At 47.7% G+C, this 20792-nt stretch overlaps 1 pseudogene; it reads right to left on the reverse strand.

The window, feature by feature from the left end:
• Window positions 1-6936: 6936 nt before the first annotated feature.
• On the reverse strand, window positions 6937-7931 carry LOC147975311 (uncharacterized; annotated as a pseudogene).
• Between the last annotated feature and the right edge of the window lie 12861 nt (window positions 7932-20792).

Consider the following 20792-nt stretch of genomic DNA (forward strand, 5'->3'; position numbering starts at 1 on the left):
TCATAATATGTAAATTTCATCCATGTTTAAAATGCTTAAAATGATGTTTGTTTAAATCTGCTTAAATAACTTGCTAAAATGATTTAATTCATAACTAATTAACCGTAGCTCGGTTTTAAACAAACATTATATGTAAATGGGGTAGAAAAATGCCTAGTTTAACATGGTGGCATCACTTTGCATGTTTAACAACTCTAAAATTGTGTTTAGGGCAGAACAGTACCATAACCAAAATATGCACATGAGGAGTTTCCGGACTTGTTGTTTTGTTGTTCCGGCCTCATTTAAACTTGCCTAGATAGGTAGTTTTCATTTGCTTCACCCTCTTGCCATGTTTTAACAACATTTAATATTGTTGGGCACATAAACGAGAACGAACTAAATAACTTGAACGTGGTGTTTCGTCAATATGCAACGGAGTTGCATATTGAGCTCCACTTAATTTGTAGGATTGCTTGTGCACTTTGCCATGCCATGCCCTCTTTAAACCGGACATGCATCATACTTGTTTGCGCATCATGCCATGTCTATGTGGTGGTTGTTTACTAGGTTGTTTGCTCTTTTCCGGTGTTGCTTCTTCGGGTTGGTTTCGATAACGTCGCGTTTCTGAGGAATCGTTCGACTATGTCCGTTTGGCTTCTTCATGGACTCGTTCTTCTTCCTTGCGGGATCTCAGGAAAGATGACCATACCCTCGAAACCACTTCTATCTTTGCTTTCTTAGTTGCTCCCTCTTTTTCTAGGCCTATGCTGCGATACCTACCACTTGCTTATCATGCCTCCCATATTGTTAAGCCAAGCCTATAACCCACCTTGTCCTAGCAAACCGTTGTTTGGCTATGTTACCACTTTGCTCAGACCCTCTTATAGCGTTGTTAGTTGCAGGTGAAGATTGAAGTTTGTTCCTTTTTGGAACATGGAGATGTTGTTCCTAGTTGGAACATGTTTACTTGTTGGTATATCACAATATCTCTTATTTAATTAATGCATCTATATACTTGGTAAAGGGTGGAAGGCTCGGCCTTATGCCTTGTGTTTTCTTCCACTCTTGCCACCCTAGTTTCCGTCATATCGGTGTTATGTTCGCGGATTTTGCGTTCCTTACGCGGTTGGGTTATAATGGGAACCCCTTGACAGTTCGCCTTGAATAAAACTCCTCCAGCAAGGCCCAACCTTGGTTTTACCATTCGCCACCTAGCCTTTTTCCCTCGGGAGTCGCGCATCCCGAGGGTCATCTTTATTTTAACCCCCCCGGGCCAGTGTTTGTCTAAGTGTTGGTCCGAACTAGAGTCCTTTGCAGCGCCACCTCGGGGAAACTTGAGGGCTGGTTTTAGTTGCGAGGAGCGCTCATCCGGTGTTGCCCTGAGAACGAGATATGTGCAGCTCCTATCAGGATGTCGGTGCATCGGGTGGCCTTGCTGGTCTTGTTTTACCATTGTCGAAATGTCTTCTAACCGGGATTCCGAGCCTGATCGGGTCTTCCCGCTAGAAGGAATATTCTTCGTTGACCGTGAGAGCTTGTGATGGGCTAAGTTGGGACACCCCTGCAGGGATTTGAACTTTCGAAAGTCGTTCCCGCAGTTATGGGCAGATGGGAATTTTTAAATGTCCGGTTGTAGAAAACCTGAAGTTGAACTTAATTAAAATACATCAACTGCGTGTGTAACCGTGATGGTCTCTTCTCGGCGGAGTCCAGGAAGTGAACACGGTGTTGGAGTTATGCTTGACGTAGGTTGTTCTAGGATCACTTCTTGATCATACTTTTATCGACCGTGCTTTGCCTTCTCTTCTTGCTCTCATTTGCGTATGTTAGCCACCATATATGCTAGTCGGTTGCTGCAGCTCCACCTCATACCTTTTACCTTACCCATAAGCTTAAATAGTCTTGATCGCGAGGGTGTGAGATTGCTGAGTCCCCGTGACTCACAGATACTTCCAAAACCAGTTTGCAGGTGCCGATGTTACCGAGCAGGTGACGCAACCAAGCTCATGGAGGTGTTCGATGAAGATCTTGTCCTTTGTGTTGTTCCGTTTCTAGTTGATTAGTAGTGGAGCCCAGTTGGGGTCGATCGGGGATCTGTGTAGCTTTTGGGGTAGTCTTCTTTTATTTTGGCTCCATAGTCGGGCCCTGATTGTATTTGGATGATGTAATGGTTTATTCATGTATTTGTGTGAAGTGGCGATTGTAAGCCAACTATGTATCTCTTTCCCTTATGTATTACATGGGTTGTGTGAAGATTACCTCACTTGCGACATTGCTTTCAATGCGGTTATGCCTCTAAGTCGTGCTTTGACACGTGGGAGATATAGCCGCATCGAGGGCGTTACATTGATCCCAGTGACAGAATGGGAACCGACACATATGTATCGTTGCTATTAAGGATAACAAGTTGGGATCTATTTCTATATAAATAGATCTTGTCTACATCATGTCATCGTTCTTGTTGCATTACCCCATTTCTCCATGAACTTAATACACTAGATGCATGCTGGATAGCGGTCGATTGTGGTGTAATAGTAGTATATGCAGGCAGGAGCCGATTCACTAATCTTGGACGTGATGCCTATAATGATCATTGCCTGGATATCATCATGATTATTTGAAGTTCTATCAATTTCCCAACAGTAATTTATTCACCCACCGTTTGCTATTTTTTCTCGAGAGAAGCCACTAGTGAAAACTACGGCCCCCGGGTTTCTTCTTTAATATATTTGCCTTTGTGATCTATTTTCCTTTGCTTTTATTTTCAGATATATTAAATCAAAAATACAAAAATACCTTGGCGCAATTTATTTTATTTGGCGTTCGATCTATCAAATTATTACAACTCTCTCACGTCCGTTTGCCAATTTCTGGCGCCGTTACCCGAAAGGGACTGACAACCCCTTTAACATGTCAGGTTGCGAGTATTTGTTATTTGTGTACAAGTGTTGTTTACTTAGTGTTTCTTGGTTCTCCTACTGGTTCGATAACCTTGGTCTCATCACTGAGGGAAATACCTACCATTGCTATGCTGCATCATCCCTTCCTCTTTGGGGAAATACCGACGTAGTCCTAGCAGACATCAAAAGGAATTTCTGGCGCCGTTGCCGGGGAGACATCATCAACATCTACCAGGTTCCTAATCAAAAATCTCATCTCCTTGTAATTTACATTATATTTCATTTGCCTCTCATTTTCCTCTCCCCCACTTCACAAAAATTTGTCGTTTTATTCGCCTTCTTTTCATTTTCCTTTTTTCATTGGATCTTATGTTTTCTTGTGTTGCCATGTGCCTTCTATTTGCTTGCATCTTCGCTTGGTAAAAATATATTGATATGGATCCTCATCCACTTGCTAATCTTTTTAAAAGATCCAATTATGATGAACCAATTGCTTGTGAATTGAGTTCGCTAGATTATCTTTTTGATGTTTTGCTTCAGATTCATGAATCTGAAAATTGTGATGAAGTGCTAACGAAGGAATTTATGAAGTGATTCATGATAGCTCCTTGAGTGAAAAGCATGAATGCAATGGTGTAACTATAAATTCTATTGTCAATTGTGCTAATAATATGCAGAACCCCAAGCTTGGGGATGCTAATTTTGCCAAGCCCACTACTTGTTGCAATGATCATGATTGGGGTGATAATGATTCTTATGATCTTGAAATTTTATTTAAGCCTCTTGACGAATATGTTTGCGATAATATTGAAAGTGGGTTTGGAAGATCGTCAACTTTAAGTAAAATTAATCCAACATATTTGGAGAGTGTTCGATCTTAGGATTCTTTTTATGAAAGTGGGTTTGGAGAGGTCATGACTTTAGTTTATGATAATCCCACTATATTGGAAGAGTGTCAACTTTGCATGCATGTGGATCATGTAGAGAATATGTTATGTGATGTCTATATTGCTGAATTTGAATATGATCCCACATATAATTATTATAAGAGGGGGAAATATGGCTATACAAATTTTCATGTTACTAAATTACCTCTCATTATGTTGAGAACTTCAATGTTTTATTCGTCTTCTTTGCATATGTTAGATGTTTCTTGTCTTGATAAAAAAATTTCTTATAAAATCCCTATGCATAGGAAGTATGTTAGACTTAAATTTGTTTGTCACATTTTTATGATGCTCTCTTTGTGTTTCATTTATTATCTTTCATGTGAGCATCAATGAAATCTCAATGCCTAGCTAGGGGCATAAAATGATAGCGCTTGTTGAGAGGCAACCCAATAAATAAAATTTATTTTTGTCTTTTGCTTTCTGTTCTTGAGTGTTTGCACAATTATGCTACTGTTATGATTGTGTTTTTTGCGTTTTAGTTAGTGTTTGTGCCAAGCAAAGCCTTTAGGATCTTCTTGGGTGATAGTTGATTTGATCTTGCTGAAAAACAGAAACTTTCATGCTCACGAAAATAATTTTCGTTTTCAACAGAAGCATGATAAAATACCAATTCTTTTTGCAGAAGATTAATATACAAAGTTCTCAGGCTATCCTAATTTTTTAGAATTTTTGGAGTTACATAAGTATTCGAAATATCCAGATTTCTACAGGCTGATTTGTTTTTGACAGATTATGTTTTCTTTGCGTTGTGTGCTTGTTTTGATGATTCTATTCTTTTCTTTGAAGAGTTTTTTGCCATAGAAAAAGTGGAATACAGTAGATATAATGCAAGCATAAAATATGAATGGGTTTGCAACATCACTTATAGTAGGGATTTGTTTTCTTATACTAACGGATCTCACGAAGGTTTTGTTGAGTTTTGTGTGATTGAAGTTTTCAGGTTTTGGGTGATGTTATGATGGATGAAGGAATAAGGAGTAAGAAGAGCCTGTACTTGGGGATGTCCATGGCGTCCCAAGCTATTATCCAAAGAGAAGCAAGAAACTAAGCTTGGGGATGCCCCGAGTGACATCCCCTCTTTCTTCTCGTTGACAGGAAAAGGATGCCTCCAAAATGTTTTTATCTCGATGTTTTTCTCTTTGAGCTCTGGCACCTCTACAAATACCTACTTCCCTCCGCGAAGGGACTTTCTGTTACTTTATGCAATTTTTATTCTTAATTTGAGTCGCCATCTTTTCTTATAAAGCACCAACTAGGGGGCACTATGATCGTACTTGAGCATTGGGTGTAGCTAATATGCGAGTGTGTTTCATGAATGGATCAATGATTGAGCATTATGGACTAGGGATAACTTATTTTAGCGTTGATATTTTGAAATACATGGTTGCTTGTTGATATGCTTGAGTATTTAAGTCTCATGTCAAAACTAGACTATTGCTTTGAACCATATAAAAGTCCAACTGTCCATGCTATAAAGAAAAGAATATGAGATGACATGTTAGGCAACATTCCACGTCAAAAAATTTGTTTTTATCATTTATGTACTCGAGGAGAAACAAGAATTAAGCTTGGGGATGCTGATACGTCTCCAACGTATCTATAATTTTTGATTATTCCATCCTGTTATATTATCATTCTTGGATGTTCTACAATCATTTTATATCATTTTTTGGTACTAACCTATTGACATAGTGCCAAGTGCCAGTTGCTGTTTTTTCATGTTTTTTACATTGCAGGAAATCAATACCAAACGGAGTCCAAACACAGCGAAACTTTTTGTGGATATTTCTGGACCAGAGGACATCCAATGGGCCGGAGAAGCGCCTGGGGGTGCTTCGAGGGGAGCACAACCCTCCAGGGCACTCCTGGAGGCCCAGGCGCGCCCTGGTGGCTTGTCCCACCTTGGGTGCCGCCCGAACCACCTATTTACTCTATAAGTACCCCAATATTCCAGAAACCCTTGGGGAGTCGGCGAAAATCAATTCCAGCTGCGACAAGTTCCAGAAACCACCAGATCCAATCTAGACACCATCACGGAGGGGTTCATCATGTCCATTGGTGCCTCTCCGATGATGTGTGAGTAGTTCTTTGTAGACCTTCGGGTCTGTAGTTAGTAGCTAGATGGCTTCCTCTCTCTCGTTTGATTCTCAATACAATGGTCTCTTGGAGATCCATATGATGTAACTCTTTTTGTGGTGTGTTTGTTGGGATCCGATGAACTTTGAGTTTATGATCAGATCTATGTTTTTATCCATGAAAGTTATTTGAGTCTTCTTTGATCTCTTATATGCATGATTGCTTATAGCCTTGTATTTCTTCTCCGATATTTTGGTTTTGTTTGGCCAACTTGATCCATTTATCTTGCAATGGGAACCGACATGTATGTATCGTTGCTATTAATGATAACAAGATGGGGTCTATCTACATAAATAGATCTTGTCTACATGATGTCATCGTTCCTATCGCATTACTCTGTTTCTCCATGAACTTAATACACTAGATGCATGTTGGATAGCGGTCGTTGTGTGGAGTAATAGTAGTAGATGCAGGCAGGAGTCGGTCTACTAATCTTGGACGTGATGCCTATATAATGATCATTGCCTGGATATCGTCATGATTATTTGAAGTTCTATCAATTGCCCAACAGTAATTTCTTCACCCACTGTTCGCTATTTTTTCTCAAGAGAAGCCACTAGTGAAAACTACGGCCCCGGGTCTCTTCTTTAATATATTTTCCTTTGTGATCTATTTTCCTTTGGTTTTATTTTCAGATCTATTAAACCAAAAGTATCTTGCTGCAATTTATTTTATTTGGCGTTCGATCTATCAAATTATTACAACTCTCTCACGTTCGTTTGCCAATTTCTGGCGCCGTTACCCGAAAGGGGTTGACAACCCCTTTAACACGTTGGGTTGCGAGTATTTGTTATTTGTGTGCAGGTGTTGTTTATGTAGTGTTGCTTGGTTCTCCTACTGGTTCGATAACCTTGGTCTCATCACTGAAGGAAATACCTACTGTCGCTATGCTGCATCATCCCTTCCTCTTTGGGAAAATACCGACGTAGTCCTAGCAGACATCATGGCGCCACCTCTCTATGACTCAACTACATGTTTTGGGTCTTCAGCGTGCGATAGAACCGTTTCTCGTCGATATGAACCTCATCCATATCATCTCTAAAGGTGGGATCATCATGCATGCTACATGGCTCGAGATGCCTAAGGCAATACTCCACATGAGCCCTAGTGTTTGCATCAGTCAAAGCATGCTTCATTTCGCTTGTTATTCGTCGAATTTCCTTCTCCTTCAACCTACAGAATAATATACAAAAAATAACAGGAATATATCATGTTCGGCTACCATTGTTTCATGTTCAAAATTTACAAGAGTATCAAAGTATAACTCTCACCTTCGCCAAATAGTGGTTCGTGACATGTTCAAATGTCCAGCAACTTGTTCTAAGGTTGTTCTCTGTCCATGTGGGATGGCTTCCATTGCCTCTATGTTTAACTTAATCTTCTTCCTTCTTGATTTTAGCTTTCAATTGTTTTTCACCGAAGTAATGCCACCACCATTTTAGCCTATTGCCATACCCTTTGCACTATCCTCCTAGGACATTTACAAATTAGTGCAACCGCTTTAGAAACTCCACGCTTCAATCTATTACCTGTCCCATTACACGCGAGGGTCATTGCCTATATATGACGCTTGTCATCGATATGGTAGTGTCTTCTTGTCTTCTTATTCGCCAAAACATCTAAATGCATTCGAACAAAAATTAGAGAAGCAACACTAACTATACTGAATATTACTGAAACAAAAATATGCTCTAGTTGTGCTTACTCAAATCGATTGGTGGTTTTTGGGTTTGTACAGGCTCTTGCCTAGGAGGGTACTCGTCAGCATGAGCAAAATTGGGGTTGTATCCCTTGCCTCGGTAGCCAATGTTACCCGCACTGTCATCGCCACCAATACCTTAAAACAAAAAAGCAAACAAAATATACATGAGATTATACATGGCAATGTACTTACGCACTCTCGCCATCGCTCATCTCGTGTGCATGTGCACACCAAGTTATTACATGTGGTGTTACCATCCATGTTATCGCCATTTCTCATCTCGTGTGCATTGTGTCCACCAAGGCCGAACCCATTAACTTATAGCATGCACACATGACCAAAAAATAAGAGTTTAGCAGGTTTCAAATGATACAAAAAAGTAGATAAAGTACAAACACAATAAGTACAATTATAAACAGTAGATGTAAACATTCTACCGAGATGAACAAATTTTACAAATAGAGAAAATCATCTACTATATGCTCCAATAATAATTTTACAAAAATCAGGAGTACAAGATCAAATGATACAGTACAAAATTAGATGAACCTATATGTGATCCACACCTACATGATGTACAACAAAAAAACTAGATGATCTACAAGTAAATAGAGCATCAGTACGTAATGGTCTCATACTTAATTTCTGAAACAATCCCACACTTCTACTTTTCAGTGACGGAGGGAGTACATGATCTAGATGCATTAGGGTTTAGGGTTTACATGTTGCCCTGACACCAATGGCACCAATGGATGAACTCTCTCCGATTTGTATGCCACCAGTGCCACTTCTGAAGTTCAACCCCATGGACTCGCTGCAACCAAACAAGATCCCGCCGTGACCATTGAGATTAAACACCACGAAATAAGATGATTGTGCGTTGCCTCCACTGCCCGTCCCACCACTGCCAATGGAGGTACTCCAATTCAAGGAACCAGCCTCATTAGGTGTTGAAGGGCGAGATGGGTGTGACAGTCCAACACGTCGTCGGGGCAAGACGGAAAGAGGAGGAACACGCTCGTAGCCAGCCGTGCCAATGGAGAACGAGGGAGGCAGTGCGCGTCCGGCAAGACCAAGAGGTGAAAGTACTCCATGCGGCGGCGATCTTGGTTGGAAGGCCACTCGCGAAAGGCCGTGGAGGCCAAGAGGAGGAGAGCAGTGATCTTCTTCACCTTGTCGTGGCGGCGCCATTAGATCAAGGAGGAATTAGTTGCCGCGCAACGATGATGGCTCCAACTGCTCCTGTACGGACAGCCGTCCCGGGTGACGGGGGCGGCGATTCCGCGCTTTTCTATGCTTCCGGCGGCCTCGACGCTGGTGTTCAGGCCTCGGAGAGAGATGGGGCGGCGATGGCTCCGGCGGAGTCCAAGAGGACGGCCGGCATCTCCTTGGGGAGCCGTTTTTGGGCGCTGGCTGTGGAGGTTTTCGATGAAGAGGAGGAAGAGGAGGTGTGCGCCGAGCCGGGTTCTGCGGCAGGCGTGTGTGTGGCCTGCTCCATTGGGGAGTTTGTGGCGCGCGCGGAGGAGCTCGGGGGCTCCTTCAAGGCCGGGCGCCGGCGTGCTTTTGCGCCCGAAGGCCGTGGCTCACGGCGGCTTACTCTTGCTACGGCTAGGGTGCTGCGTGCCTCTCCGGCGCGTGAGCGCCATGGATGTCCTGGTATGGCCGCAGGGGGTCTGTCTCTCAGACCTACGCCGGACATGCCCTATGGTGGTGGCGGCGGCGGCGCGGAGGCGGCGGGTTCGGGGTCGTCACGCCCTAGGGTTGGGGACGATGCGCCAAGTGGTGGGCTGGGCCTGTCTGTCAGGGCGCCTGGCGGGCCACCTGCGGGGCCGCCATGTCTGTCGGCCCAGCCAAGGGTTATGCCAGCGCCTGAGTCGCAGGAGGCCTCGCTCGTGCTCGTGGCTCATCCTGGTCCTGGAGTGGAAGCCCAGCCCAAGACGGACCACACCGTGCAGCCATATAAATGGCTTTGGCTCCCCCGTGGAACCCTATACATCTCGCTAGGGTTTCCTGCCTCCAAATCGGAGGTGCGGCGATTCGGCCACTCCGCTCGCTTCCTCCACACCACTCCACCCCCCCCCGCCCCTGCTTTGTTCCTTCATGGAAGTGGTGTTGATGGGATCCAAGCCCGACCGTCGAGGGGAGATGCCGCCCATGGAGCAGCCGCGGGACCGCACCCGTGGGTGTGCCGACGACGATGGCGGATGGGGGCCGCTGCCCGCATGGTGGCTCAAGGAGCAGGAGCGTAAGAAGAAGAAAAAGGAAGAATACAGGAAGAAAGGCCTCGAGCTCAAGCGCAAGGGTCAGATGGCAGCTCAGGGTGGCGACCGCGCCGGCGACTCGCTTGCGAAGAAGCAGAAGTCCAAGCCTGCGGGGGCGGCGGATGCCAAGCCGCCCCTCCCGTCCAGATCCGAGGCGCCAGGCTCGTCCAAGGGCACGCAAGAGGAGCCGATACCTGTCAAAGATGCTGGCGGCCCATAGTGCTTCAAGTGCAGTCGCACAGGCCATTTCCAGAACCTGTGCACCTTCCATCCGCTCTACGTGGTGTGCAGCAAGGAGGGGCACACCTCGGCGCAGTACCCAACCCGCGGCAAGCCTCTGCTTCTCCAAACTATGGGGCACGCCATCACTGGCGAGGAATTTTTCTGCCTCCAGTTCCCGGACGATGCACGAGAGGAGTCTCCGATCCAGCTGGGGGCCAACACGGCGGTGCTCTCCATGCCTTCCGGTGCGCTCTCCAATCATACCCTGGAGGCGGAGCTGCAGCATCTTTTTGAGGATGAGTGGGACTGGCAGATCTCCCCTCTTGAAGGCGGGGCCTTCTCGGTGGTCTTCCCAGATACATCACTGGTACGGATGGCTACTAGGAGTGGCAAGCTCTTCTTGTCCCTCAACAATCTCATGGTGGATATTCGCGACACGGTCCTCGACGCACCCAAGTGACTGGAGATGCCAGAGGTGTGGGTCAAGTTAGGTGGGATTCCACCCAAGCATCGGTGCTCCGAAAGGCTCTTGGCAGCTACTATCATGCTCGGCCGCCCCCTGCTGGTCGATGAGGAATCTCTGCTCTGCCCCGGGCCGGTCCGCATGCGCTTTGCTTGCCGCAATCCTCGCAAGCTTCACGGGTCGGTCCAGATCTGGTTCAACAACGAAGGCTTCAACATCTCCATGGACCCTGAGATCCCCCCGGAGCATCCCGGGGCGCCCGCCCTCCCTCCTCCACCCCTCCCCCTCATGGCAAGGGCCCGGGCGGGAAGGGGCACGACGGCGACAAGGACGGCGACAAGGAGAATGACGCAAGCATGGAGGACGATTCCATCGACACAGCGGCGTGGGAAAAGCTGGGCATCAACGACCTCGGCGGGGCGAGGGCTTGTGAGCTGCAGCCCCCGGTGGAGAATTCTCTGGCGGGAGGGTCGTCGAGATGGAGCTCTCCATCCCGAACCAGTATGGCTCCAACCTGGGATCGGTCACGTCTCCTCCGGTGCAGATGGAGGCGGCGGTGGAATCTCTTCAGCTGGAGGAGCCGACGGGCACCCCCTCCGCGGTGTTTGCGGACCTGAAGCCCCTGTCTTCCCTCTCGCGCTCTCCTTACCATGGTGGTCGCAGCAGCAGCAAGCTCGGCACGTTGAAGCAGCTCAAGAAGGTGGTGGTGTGCAAGGTGACAGTGGAGGCCCGGCGTGCAGCGGAGCACTTGGGGGCGCCGACGACGCCGCGCCAGGCGGTGATGGCGCTGGCTGTGCCTGCCTCCGCTTCGATCGCGCTAGAGACGTCCATGACGGTGCCCGTCCCGAAGGCCAAGCACTCCAAGGCAGGCGGCCCCCGTGCGGGTCAGTGCTCGTGCGAAGGGCGCCAAGGGAAACTTGCCATCGCTTCAGCCTGCCCAACTTCTCCAAGCCCAGAAAATTCTGGAAATCTCAGGTGATCCCATGCCCCGCTTTACGATTCTAGATTCCTTTTTGGATGAGCACTTGAGCGAGCTTTTGGGGGAGAGTGGGGTGGAACCGATGGGAGAAGGTGAGATGAGTGAGCTTATCTCGTTGATCCACACGAAGGAATTGGCGCAAGCGGCGCTAGCAGTGGCGGCTGTGCAACACGCGGACCGTTTGGCACTGGAGGCTGAGGCCTCGACGTTGCTAACGACCCGGCCCGATGAGGAGGCAGAAACAGGGGATGCTGCTCCTCCCTCGCCTCGCCGTGGCAAGGTGAGACGTGTGGCCAAGGCGATCACATCCAGGAGGGTGCGCCTGCGCAATCGCGTCGTGTAGATGCGTGCGCTTCTATGGAATATCTGTGGCTTCGGCCACTCGGGTCGGTGCACCAAACTACGGGAGTACATTAGGAAGGAAACGATAGATATCGTAGGGCTCCAGGAAACGATCAAATCTGAGTTCCGGCATCAAGATATCTTAGCGATTGATCCCTTAGAGCATTTTGCTTGGCACCATAGTCCGGCCAACGGCCACTCGGGTGGCATGTTGCTTGGCTTCTGTACGGCCACTTACGAGGTGCTGAACTGGGAGAGCGGCACCTTCTTCATTGCGGCTAAGATCCGCGTGCGAGCCTCGCTTCGCGAGCTCGCGATCGTGCAAGTCTACGGACCTGCAGATCCCTCACGCTCGGCTGAGTTTCTGGGAGAACTGGAAGCCAAGGTAGTGGCCTTATCGGCAGCTCAGAACCCGCTAATGGTGGGGGGAGATTTCAACCTAATCCGTTCGGGGGTGGAAAAAAACAACAACAACATCAACTGGTCAAGGGTGGGCATGTTCAACAACGCAATTGCATCTATGGCACTTAGGGAAGTGCCTAGATCGGTGGCTAGATACACTTGGACTAACAAGCAACTAGCCCCGGTGTGATCCGTGCTGGATCGCGCTTTCATGTCTCCGGACTGGGAAGTTTTGTTTCCCTTATGCTCACTCCTTGCTGAAAGAAGGATTGGGTCGGACCATGTTCCGCTAATCCTATCCTCCGGGGAAGATAGAGTGCGTCGCAGCCCGCGTTTCTATTTTGAAAAAGCATGGTTCGAGGTCCCAGACTTTGACACCATCTTCAGGGAGCGATAGCTGAGATGTGTCCAACTCATAGGCCAGCAACGAGGCCCTTTGGAGTTCTGGACTGCGGTAGGGGGCCGCCTACGCGCAAGCCTAAAGGGGTGGGGCGCGAACCAGGGTCGTGATGATAAGGTCTTGAGGGCGAGGCTCCTTGAAGAGATTGCTCATCTCAACGTCCAGGAGGACACGCGCCCTTTCTCTGAGCAAGAATGGGCGCAGCGATATGCCTTAGAGGGGCAAGTCGAAGCTCTGCTTCAAGCCAAGGAGGAATACTGGAGGCATAGGGGCGGCCTCAAGTGGACGCTCAAGGGTGAGGCGAACACGAAGTACTTCCACGTGTATGGAATGGCCGGCATAGGAAATGCTCGATTCTCAGGTTACAGACGGAGCAGGGGCTCCTTCTACAACAATCGGAGATTTCCCAACACATTTGAGACTTTTATATAGGTCTAATGGGGACGGAGGAGACCCAACGAGCACGTCTGCATGCGGACGTATGGCTTCCGTCTCAATGGGTGCTAGATAGCGAAAACGAGGGGCTGGGGCTCGCTTTCCTACCGAAGGAGATTGATGACGCACTTCAGAGTATGAAATCCGACACGGCCCCGGGGCCGGACGGATGGCCGGTGTCAATGTTTAAACATTTCTGGCCTTTGCTGCGCGAACCCATTTTCGAGGTGTGCAATGGATTCATGCGTGGTTTCGTCGACATTGCGCGGCTTAATTTCGGTGTGCTATCGCTAATTCCGAAAGTACCTGGTGCGGACAACATCCGCCAGTATAGACCCATTGCGCTCATTAGCGTACCTTTCAGAATATGTGCTAAAGGTTGCGCCACTCGTCTCACCCCGATCGCTCACCGCACCATTAGTCGTGCGCAGTCGGCGTTCATCTGCGGTAGGAATATTCTGGAGGGGCCGTTAGCCTTGCAAGAGACCCTTCACGAGCTCCAATGCACGCACGAACCTGTGATCCTTCTCAAATTAGATTTTGAGAAGGCTTACGATCGCATTAATTGGGATTTTCTCCGACAAATCCTCACTAGCAGAGGCTTCTCGTCGGTGTGGGTGCACCGACTCATGCAACTGGTCTCGGGGGGCCAAACTGCTGTCTCGGTGAAAGGAGAAGTAGGGAACTTCTTCAGGAACAAGCGTGGCTTACGCCAAGGTGATGCCATGTCACCGATCTAGTTCAATTTTGTCGCGGATGCGATGGCAGCAATGCTGAGGAAAGCCGTCGAGGCTGGGCACATTAAAGGGGTGCTGGGACACCTCATCCCAGGGGGGATATCACATTTGCAATATGCGGACGATACGCTATTGTTATTTCAGCCGGACCTCCACAGCGTGGCCATAGTTAAAGCCTTGCTTATCAGCTTCGAACTCATGTTGGGCCTTAAAATCAATTTTCACAAGTGTGAAGTGATGCCCATGTGTATGGACGAGCAGGAAGGTAGACGTATCGCGGATCTACTAAACTGTAAACTGGGTAAACTCCCGTTTGCCTATTTGGGCCTCCCGTTGGACGCCAAACGCGTCTCGATAGAGGGGTGGGCTCCGCTCTGGACTAAGGTGGGAGGGCGGGTAAGCCCGTGGAGGGGAAAATTTCTGTCCTCTGCAGCTAGGTTGGTGCTCACGAATGCGAGTCTCTCCTCGCTACCGCAATTTGCCATGGGCCTTTTCCTACTGGCAGAAGGGGTGCATGCCAAGATGGATACACCCCGGCCCCGTTTCTTTTGGGAAGGATCGGGACCCAAGCGCAAGTACCACATGGTTAGTTGGGATGCGGTTTGCCGTCCCAAAGCCTAGGGAGGGCTAGGGATCACGAACACTAGAATCCTCAATATCGTGCTGATGTGTAAGTGGATTTGGAAGCTTTCGCAGGGGGCGACGGGTTTGTGGGTAGACCTGTTGCGTGCAAAGTACTTCCCGTCCAGGAATTTCTTTGAAGGAGCGGCGAGGGGCTCTCCTTTCTGGAACGACCTGCAAGCGGTCCGGCCGGCTTTCGCTATGGGCGCCAAGTTCGGCATTGGAAATGGGCGTTCGGCCCGTTTTTGGTTAGATCATTGGGTGGGAACCCGGCCTCTATGGCAAGACTTCCAGGACCTCTACACCCTGGCGGTTAATCCGGAGCAGCACGTTGCCACGGCACTCGCCTCCTCCTCCCTGGCGATTGACTTCCAACGTGAGTTAACAGGAACTGAACAAGCCCACCTCACGGACTTGCTAGCACTTATCGCTCTGGTGGCGCTTTCCTCGCACGAGGACACATTGACTTGGTCCCTTACCCCCTCCAGCAAGTTCTCCGTCAAGTCGCTGTCTCAGAAACTTTGCCAGGGCCAGTCCTCCCAAGTGCCGAAAGGTCTATGGAATGCGCGACTCCCACTTAAACTTAAGGTGTTCTTTTGGCAATTGTTTCGTAACAGATTGCCCACCTCGGCCAACGTTTCCAAATGCAATGGTCCGTCGTCCGGCCTATGTGCGATTTGCAACGTCTCGGAAGACGCGAATCACGTGTTTTTTCGCCGCCCGTTAGCTCGTTTTGCCTGGAGTGCGGTTCGTGCCGCAGCCAACACCACATGGAACCCGTGCTCGACCGCCGATCTCATGACCATTGTTGACTCTGTTCAAGGAGGCAACAAGCGCGTTCTTTGGAGCTGTGTGGGAGCTCTGGCCTGGGCTCTCTGGCACACTAGGAACAAACTTGCGATCGAGGGTATCTTCCCAACCCACCCTGCTAACATCATCTACAAATGTAACCTTTTCCTACAGCAGTGGAGTCCGTTGGTGATGCGCAAGGATGCTGATAAACTCAAACATGCACAAGACCGTCTTCGCCAAGTCTACGTGATGGCTAGGGAGCCAACAACCACTTCTGTGACATGAAGTGGCCCTTTTGGTTTGCGCACGAGCGAGCCTGCGTGCTCTATGCTCAAGCTTCGAGCCATGTAATCTTCTTTGCTTGCTTCGTGCTATTTTTGGCCTGCCCGATAACTCTCCAGACTATGCGCTCGCTTTGGCAGGAGCCTCCGTGCTTGTGTTTGTGATCTAAGACTCTGTCAGTCATGCTACCTAGTTGTGGGCTTTATTAATTTAAAGCCGGACGCGTCCAGCGTCTTTGTTCTAAAAAAAGATCAAGAAGGAGGATAAAGACTATGCGGTGTCTGTTCTTGTGACTCCATCGGCTTAGGTATCAAAGGAGCTGAATTGGCGCGTCTAATTTTGTTTTGGATTTGGAAGGGGATAATCGGCGGGAGATTTTTGGACGCGGAATTTGAGGGTATGAAGATGGAAACTGTGAGGGAAGAAGGAAGGAGAGCAGGAAGAAGGAAGGAGTGCACGCAAGAAGAAGGGAAAGAGAGATCCATTCGGTGGAATTGGTCTCCACCACTTCATGCATGCGGACGGCACGTTTACTGGCCAGGTGGTTTACTATGCATTGATTTCTCAGCTAATTAGGCTCTATGGTCTAACTTATGCAACAATTTTTCAGTCGCGAGGAAAGAAAGCTGGAGCCAATCGTGGATTACCTTAGTTCCAGAGATTTATCATGTGCGCCTTCTAAACCGTGACGGAGGGAGTACTAAAATAAAGTGGAAATTTTCCATGTTATAAAGGTAAATTAAGGTGATAGACTATCATACGGGTAAGGTTGGACGAAGGGTGGTAGGAACAAATGCTCCACCTGGAGCATATGTGCGTGAAATGGAGTCTTTGTGTGTGTGAAGCGGAGTCTTCGGTAGGGAAAGTAATTAAGTGTGTGTGGCTTCATCATCGAGAGGTAGAGAGGTGATGTGTATGGCAGAGGCCTCCAACAAGGGGGGTGCGAGAGAGAAGAGGCTCGTAAATAGGGAAGAGGAGGCGTGTACGCGTGAGAGGAGTGGGAATCAAGATAATGTGTTTGTTCGAGATACACCAAGGAAGACTACTATCGATGGTCCATGTAGGCGGGAATTAAGCGAAGGAATAGTCTTATTGGTTTCATGGATAGAGGGAAGGAGTGAGAGAGGGGGTAGCTAGAAGGTGATAGTTAAGTGTGAGTGTGTGTTTTAGAGAATAGACCCATACAGGCACAAGTCATGTGCACACAAGAAGAGAAAGATTCGATGTGGGGTAAGGGTTGAGGGTAATTAACTATGTATGGACACATATGAGACCTTGAACGTGCATGTGCAAGAGGTATAAAAGTATACGTGGGATGTGTGCGTGTGCGTGCATGATCGAGATAAAAGAAAAGAGACATAAGTCATAAGATCAACGAGATGGATCGGTATGATGGTATGCATGCATGTGAGAGTGAGGGAAGAAGGCCTGATGATTGAGCATGTGTTTTTTTATTTAAGAGAGAGTGGTGTGTGCTGGAGCATGCATCTATGGCGAGCAAAGAGAGCAAGACACAACGTGCGTGCAAAAGAGATTGACCTATAGATGCATGTATAGAGAAACAAATATAGTGTGATAGGAAGCAAGAGTGCATGCAAGAAAGAAAGGTTGACGGAGAAATAGATATTGTTGGAAATATGCCCTAGAGGCAATAATAAATTAGTTATTATTGTATTTCCTTGTTCATGATAATCGTTTATTATCCATGCTAGAATTGTATTGATAGGAAACTCAGATACATGTGTGGATACATAGACAACACCATGTCCCTAGTAAGCCTCTAGTTGACTAGCTCGTTGATCAATAGATGGTTACGGTTTCCTGACCATAGACATTGGATGTCATTGATAACGCGATCACATCATTAGGAGAATGACGTGATGGACAAAGACCCAATCCTAAGCCTAGCACAAGATCATGTAGTTCGTATGCTAAAGCTTTTCTAATGTCAAGTATCATTTCCTTAGACCATGAGATTTTGCAACTCCTGGATACCGTAGGAGTGCTTTGGGTGTGCCAAACGTCACAACGTAACTGGGTGGCTATAAAGGTACACTACAGGTATCTCCGAAAGTGTCCGTTGGGTTGGCACGAATCGAGACTGGGATTTGTCACTCCGTGTAAACGGAGAGGTATCTCTGGGCCCACTCGGTAGGACATCATCATAATGTGCACAATGTGACAAGGAGTTGATCACGGGATGATGTGTTACGAAACGAGTAAAGAGACTTGCCGGTAACGAGATTGAACAAGGTATCGGGATACCGACGATCGAATCTCGGGCAAGTATCGTACCGCTAGACAAAGGGAATTGTATACGGGATTGATTAAGTCCTTGACATCGTGGTTCATCCAATGAGATCATCGTGGAACATGTGGGAGACAACATGGGTATCCAGATCCCGCTGTTGGTTATTGACCGGAGAGTCATCTCGGTCATGTCTGCATGTCTCCCGAACCCGTAGGGTCTACACACTTAAGGTTCAGTGACACTAGGGTTATAGAGATATTAGTATGCGGTAACCCGAAAGTTGTTCGGAGTCCCGGATGAGATCCCGGACGTCACAACGAGTTCCGGAACGGTCCGGAGGTAAAGATTTATATATGGGAAGTCTTGTTTTGGTCGCCGGAAAAGTTTCGCGCATTATCGGTATTGTACCGGGAGTGCCGAAAGGGGTCCGGGGGTCCACCAAGGGGGTCCACCTGCCCCGGGGGGCCACATGGGCTGTAGGGGTGTGCGCCTTGGCCTATATGGGCCAAGGGCACCAGCCCCAAGAGGCCCATGCGCCAAGAGATAAGGGAAAGAAAGAGTCCTAAATGGGGAAGGCACCTCCTAGGTGCCTTGGGGAGGATGGACTCCTCCCTGGCCGCACCCTTCCTGGGAGGAAGGGCCAAGGCTGCGCCCCCCCCCCTCTCCCTTGGCCCTATATATAGTGGGGGGAAGGGAGGGCAGCCGCACCTAAGCCCTGGCGCCTCCCTCTCCCTCCCATGACACATCTCCCTCCTCCCGCAGCGCTTGGCGAAGCCCTGTTGGAATCCCGCTACTTCCACCACCACGCCGTCGTGCTGCTGGATCTCCATCAACCTCTCCTCCCCCTTGCTGGATCAAGAAGGAGGAGACGTCGTTGCTCCGTACGTGTGTTGAACGCGGAGGTGCCGTCCGTTCGGCGCTAGGATCATCGGTGATTTGGATCACGACGAGTACGACTCCATCAACCCCGTTCTCTTGAACGCTTCCGCGCGCGATCTACAAGGGTATGTAGATCCACTCCTCCCTCATTGCTAGATGACTCCATAGATAGATCTTGGTGACACGTAGGAAAATTTTGAATTTATGCTACGTTACCCAATAGTGGTATCAGAGCTAGGTCTATGCGTAGTTTCTATGCACGAGTAGAACACAAAGTAGTTGTGGGCGTTGATTTTGTTCAATATGCTTACCGTTACTAGTCCAATCTTGATTCGGTGGCATTGTGGGATGAAGCAGCCCGGACCGACCTTACACGTACTCTTACGTGAGACTGGTTCCACCGACTGACATGCACTAGTTGCATAAGGTGGCTAGCGGGTGTCTGTCTCTCCCACTTTAGTTGGATCGGATTCGATGAAAAGGGTCCTTATGAAGGGTAAATAGAAATTGGCATATCACGTTGTGGTTTTTGCGTAGGTAAGAAATGTTCTTGCTAGAAACCCATAGCAGCCACGTAAAACATGCAAACAACAATTAGAGGACGTCTAACTTGTTTTTGCAGGGTATGCTATGTGATGTGATATGGCCAAAAGGATGTGATGAATGATATATGTGATGTATGAGATTGATCATGTTCTTGTAATAGGAATCACGACTTGCATGTCGATGAGTATGACAACCGGCAGGAGCCATAGGAGTTGTCTTAATTTATTTATGACCTGCGTGTCAACATAAACATCATGTAATTACTTTACTTTATTGCTAACCGTTAGCTGTAGTAGTAGAAGTAATAGTTGACGAGACAACTTCATGAAGACACGATGATAGAGATCATGATGATGGAGATCATGGTGTCATGCCGGTGACGATGATGATCATGGAGCCCCGAAGATGGAGATCAAGAGGAGCAAAGTGATGATGGCCATATCATGTCACTATTTGATTGCATGTGATGTTTATCATGTTTATGCATCTTGTTTACTTAGAACGACGGTAGTAAATAAGATGATCCCTCATAATAATTTCAAGAAAGTGTTCCCCCTAACTGTGCACCGTTGTGACAGTTCGTTGTTTCGAAGCACCACGTGATGATCGGGTGTTAGATTCTAAGATTATAACGTTCACATACAACGGGTGTAAGACAGATTTACACACGCGAAACACTTAGGTTGACTTGACAAGCCTAGCATGTACAGACATGGCCTCGGAACACAAGAGACCGAAAGGTCGAGCATGAGTCGTATGGTAGATACGATCAACATGAAGATGTTCACCGATGATGACTAGTCCGTCTCACGTGATGATCGGACACGGCCTAGTTGACTCGGATCATGTAATCACTTAGATGACTAGAGGGATGTCTATCTGAGTGGGAGTTCACAAGATGAACTTAATTATCCTCAACATAGTCAAAAGGTCTTCACAAATTATGTCGTAGCTCGCGCTTCAGTTCTACCGTTTAGATATGTTCCTAGAGAAAATTTAGTTGAAAGTTGATAGTAGTAATTATGCGGACTAGGTCCGTAAACTGAGGTTTGTCCTCATTGCTTCATAGAAGGCTTATGTCCTTAATGCACCGCTCAGTGTGCTGAACCTCGAACGTTGTCTATGGATGTTGCGAACATCTGACATACACATTTTGATAACTATGTGATAGTTCAGTTAAACGGCTTAGAGTTGAGGCACCGAAGACGTTTTGAAACGTCGCGAAACATATGAGATGTTTCGAGGGCTGAAATTGGGATTTCAGGCTCGTGCCCACGTCAAGAGGTATAAGACCTCTGACGATTTTCTTAGCCTGCAAACTAAGGGAGAAAAGCTCAATTGTTGAACTTGTGCTCAGATTGTCTGAGTACAACAATCGCTTGAATCGAGTGGGAGTTGATCTTCCATATGAAATAGTGATGGTTCTCCGACGTCATTACCACCAAGCTGCTTGAGCTTCGCGATGAACTATAATATATCAAGGACATATATGATGATCCTTGAGATATTC

This window comes from Triticum urartu, chromosome 4A (genome assembly GCF_056163025.1).
Source record: "Triticum urartu cultivar PI428250 chromosome 4A, HENAU_Tu73, whole genome shotgun sequence".
In the NCBI taxonomy this organism is placed as follows: domain Eukaryota; kingdom Viridiplantae; phylum Streptophyta; class Magnoliopsida; order Poales; family Poaceae; genus Triticum; species Triticum urartu.